Below are 5,219 nucleotides of genomic sequence, written 5' to 3'. Positions count from 1 at the left end.
ACCAGGTCCTGAGACGGACCAGGTCCTGAGGCGGACCAGGTCCTGAGGCGGACCAGGTTCACTAAAACTGCAAGTTCAGCAGATTTTCAGTTTTTACACTGATGAGGCCTCTGGGTGAAAAGAATGAAATTAATCTTTGGTTTTATTCCTAAATTTCATTCCACCCCTCCTTTCATCCATCTTTCTATTAATTCATTCATACCTTCATTCATCCATCCATCCATCCATGCATCCATCCATCTGTTCATCCTTTCATCCATCTATTCATTCATTCCTTTGTACATCCATCCAGTCATTCATCCATCCGTTCATCCATCCATTCATCCATCCATCATTCTTCTGTTGATCAATTATCCATCTTTTCATCCATCCAACCATTCTTCCATCCATCCTTCTGTCCGTCCGTTCTTCTGTCCATCCATTCTTCCATCATCTATTTGTCCTTTTGGCCATTCATTCATCATCCTTCTGTTCATCCATCCATCCACCCATTCTTCCATCCATCCTTCTGTATGTCCGTTAGTCTGTCCTTCCGTCTGTCCGTCCATCCATCCATCCATCCATCATCCATCCATCCATCCATCCATCCCTCACTGGGAGGCGGGACACTGTAAAGAAGAGACATTTTTCTGTCATGAAGCTCTGAGGAGCTCAACGTTCAAACAGAACAAGTGAAGTCACCACGATGACACAAGATTAGTTTATCTCCACCTGGTTGTTGTTGTTGTTGTTGCTGTTGTTGTTGTTTAGGTAAAGGGTTGTAGTTTTCTCATCGTACGATTTACATGAACCTGAGTTGAGCGGCGTGCGGCGGCTTGTTGGACGCAGGATGCAAATGTTCAGTCAAATGCAGTTTTCCTGCAGAGGGCTCGGCGGCGGAGCGTCTCCAGGTCCTGGTCTGAGGGTTAGTCCAGGTTCCTGCCGTCGAGCAGTCTGACTGATCCGGATCTTGGTCCTGCTCGGAGGGTTTTTAACGTTCTGCGTATGGATTCACCGTCTGGACTCTCGCTGTGAGTAAAAACCGGAGGAGCTCGAAGACGACGACTCGCTGAACAGATCGATCAGGTTCTGATCAGAAACGGTTTGAACAGACTCAAATGTTTTAGAACGAAAACGTTCATCCAGAACAGTTAATACAATATTATCCATTATTATTCATTATTATACAATATTATTCATTATTATTCATTATTATTCATCATTATCCATCATTATCCATCATTATCCATTATTATTCATTATTATACATTATTATACATTATTATACATTATTATTAATTACTGAATTCATTTTATTTAGATGCTCAAAGTTCAGCTCGTTCAGTTTTACCAAAATAAAAATAAAAACATTTAAATCGGGTCAGAACCTGGGCGACGCATCATCGCTGTGATTTGTCGTTAACGATTAAAACATAAATTTAAAAGTGTCCTTTTTGCTGCCGACGTGAGTTCATTTTGTTTTTCGTTCAGCTCGAAGCTTCTTCAGGACCGAGAAGTTCAAACTGACGAGAGAATCCATGTGATCACGATGAACCGCGCGCAGCGTTTCACCAGTTAATCAATACGTTATTGGATCGGTTCTGATCAGAAGCTCAATTCTGAATTGATCTGAACGAGATCTGTTTCTGTTGGCGACTTTGACGCGTCGGGAACTCGTTTTCAGACGAACGACTGGATCAGTAAAATATTTCTGTTCTTTTTGGTTGAACAAACACTGACGCTGCTGCGTCTAATGTTTATTTTAAATCATCTGTTTCTATTTCTTCATTAACTAATCCATTCCACTGGATTAATAGAATAATAAAACCATTAAAAGTCCACTCCAGGTTTTCCCGGTCACCTACAACTCACCACACCTCATGCTATGCTTCTTCGAGGTCTCTTGACTTGGCAGGACGCGCGTGTTTTGGGGGTTTTTGTCAATGGGGTGAGGGTGTGGAGGGGGAGACACCTTCGTGTTGCGAGCTAGCTTAGCGCTACGCTAGTGCTGTCAGTTGTTGCTTGAGATGCGTGAGCGAAGCAGAGCCCTACTAACATCTTGCATCTTAGCTAGCGCGTCTGTATTGTACACTGCTAGCTTAGCGCTACATTAGTGCTGGCAGTTGTCGACAGGAAAGAAAGAGGTTAAGATGTGTGAGGGAAGTGGAGCGTGCTCTATTCACACAAGGAGAGCTGTTGGTCAGGCTACTTCTTGTTGCTCTCTAAAATAGTTATTGAATCAAGTGTTTATATATGTAGATGTTTAACAACCATTAAAGTACACCAGAATACAGGAAATGGCATCTACTTTATTCAAACTTTTATGGGGGAAGACCCACAGACCCCCGACCAGTATGCCTCTCCCCACATTACAAATTCTTCTGACCCAGTGACATAAACAATAGTACAATGGCGGATAGCAGAGTGCTGTTTGTGCCCATCACCCTTTTTTAATGTGTAGTAGCAATCCAACCTCCATCTTCTCCATCTTTTTACAGCTTTTACATTTTAGATGTAACTTTTCACGCCCGACTGAAGTGTCTGCGTTCGATCGCATGTTGTAGGAATACAAAACGCAGCGCCACCTAGTGACCTGGCATGGAAACTACGGTGGATTTAACCAGCAGTGTTTTATGTAAACGTACAGTCGATATGGGATAATTGCATAGATCTAGAGTGAACAGAGCCGTAGTGTGGTAGAGTCCTTCACATCAAGTACTCCAAGTTTGAGATGTTGCCCGAGATCGTAACGTAACTTACGAGGGTCGTCCTAATTTTTTTTTTTTTTTTTTAAATTTCTCAACAGGAGATGTGAGTTTAAAACTCAAAGCGTTGCCACATTTATGAGTTTGTTGTTTTCCATTAAACTCTGACCCTATTTGACCCGCGGTGCCGCTTCGCTGTCGGAGGTCGAGTTCTGGTTTCAGTAAAGGAGACCTGAGCAGCAGGTCTTAACAGTTCCAGGAGAACCGCCTGATCCACTCGTTCCTTCAGGTTCATATCCCAGTGAGCCAGACTGTCTGTAGTCTGGATCAGAACCAGACTTTCTGTAGTCTGGATCAGAACCAGACTGTCTGTAGTCTGGATCAGACCTTCTCCAGGCCTTCTTTAATGTTCTTTATCTTGAGCATCTTTTCCATCTTGTCTTGTCTGTTTTTATCAGAACCTGTGTCTGCACCTCCTCCATCCTCTCAGATTTCAGTGTCATCACTCCGGTATGTTCTCACCTGACCCGCCTCGTGGATCATCCCCGCCCCTTCCCGGTTGTTGTTGTTGTTGTTAGACTTTGAAACCAGTTCTGAGACCAGCTGGACTTTCTGCAGCGTCTCTGCTTTGGTTTGTTTCTGAAGGGTTTGAATTAAAGCGCAACCAAATCAGCCGGATTAATAATTAACTATAAACGGACGGTGTAGCTCGGTGGTTAGTGCTGCGGTCTTCTAGCCCTGAGGTTGTGGGTTCGAGTCCAGGTTGTGTCAGGAATGGCCTCTGGTGTAAAACAATTACTAAGTCTTTGGTGCGAGTTAGTTTGCTGTGGCGACTCTGAACAAGCGGAGCAGCCGAAAGAAACTTACCTTTCAGACTGTGTAACTTTAATGTCATTATATTTGTAATATTTAAAGTTAATATTTATATATAATATTTATATAATTTATAGTTGATATTTATATATAATATTTGTATATAATATTTGTTGAGTGAAAGTTGTTATTCCTCTTGTTTTTTTCTGTGCTCCTGCATCCCTCACCACAAAACATAAACAAACCATGTGTGAAACAAGTATTCACTACATGAACTGAAGACTTTAAAATCAATGCTGCTAAAGCTAATGCTAATGCTGCTACCGCTAACGCTAATGCTGCTACCGCTAATGCTGCTACCGCTAATGCTGCTAATGCTGCTAATGCTAATGCAGCTAATGCTAATTCGAGTACTACTAAAGCTGTTTTTTCTTTATTCGGCTGCTCCTTCTTCAGGGGTCGCCACAGTGAACTAACTCGCACGAAGACTTGGTAATTGTTTTTACACCAGATGTTCTTCCTGACTCAACCACAGACCTCCGAGCTGCCACTGCCTCTTTGTGGAGCAGAGAGCTGCCATCTGGGGCACCTGGGGGAGCAGATGGTGGGGGTTAAGGGCCTTGCTCAAGGGCCCAAAGTGGAGCAAACAAGGGTGTAGAAGATGTGGGTACTTCTTCTTTTCCATCCCCCCCCAAAAAGCTAAATGCTAATTCTACTCATGCTAATTCTAGTTTTGAAGCTTGTGTTCTTATAAATGTAGCTAGCATTTTGTTACGTTTAACATTTAGCTAGCCTTTGGCTGTTTTTGGCTTGTAGTCTTTTTTGCTAAAGTTTAAAATCTTTGAAATAAACATTTTTCACATTTGTGTTGAAAAAAGCTCGTGGTCGGGAAACAAAACGACTAAAAACAAAACTGACTGAATTAATTAGAAACTCTGATTTGAAGTTGATTTCAGCTGCTGAACTCATTACAGCTGCACCGCTGGAGTCCTTCGCGCCGTAAAGGCTCCATGACTCCAGCTGCTGTTGAGTAACGACGGTTCTGGAGACGCTGGTCTGGGTTCAGGCGTGATGCCAGCCAGCTGTTTGTCTCTGGAGCGGAAGGTCGACGGTTCGATCGCCCAGAAGAAACTCTGTCGTCGTCTCGGTGACGTTTGTTTCTTCACTCATCGAAGACTTTGACGACGTAACCGTTGGTTTTGGTCTTGAGGATCCAGAACTTTCAGACAAACCAGGAATTTTCCGTTTCTTTCAGCTCTCGGAGCTTTTTCCGCCCCCTCCTCGTTTCCTCGCTCAGTTTTCGTGCTCGGACTTGTTCGGCCACTCGCGCTCACAACACCTGGTTCTGGTTCTGCTTTCAACAAACACCGACGCTCCTGAAACGCAGAACGAGAGGCTAAAATAATGTTTAGACTCACTGAGTTTACGACAGACAGATTCTTCGGCTGACGGGTTTTAAAGAGACGGAAAATCAACAGTCTGACTCAAGAGGTGCCGATTAACCTGCTGATATTCAGTCACACCTGTGCTCAGGTAATCCCAGTAATCCAGCACCACAATGGAAAATAAAGATGAAGCAGCAGCTTCTACAACCAGCCAACTGTCCGTTCGTCCATCCATCCATCCATCCATCCATCCATCCATCCATCCATCCATCCATCCATCCATCCATCCATCCATCCATCCATCCATCCAACCACATATCCATCCATCCATCCAACC

Source organism: Nematolebias whitei, chromosome 18 (assembly GCF_014905685.2).
Source record: "Nematolebias whitei isolate Nwh7 chromosome 18, NemWhi1, whole genome shotgun sequence".
In the NCBI taxonomy this organism is placed as follows: domain Eukaryota; kingdom Metazoa; phylum Chordata; class Actinopteri; order Cyprinodontiformes; family Rivulidae; genus Nematolebias; species Nematolebias whitei.
The sequence above is the reverse complement of the archived record's forward strand: the minus strand, read 5'-3'. Positions refer to the sequence as shown.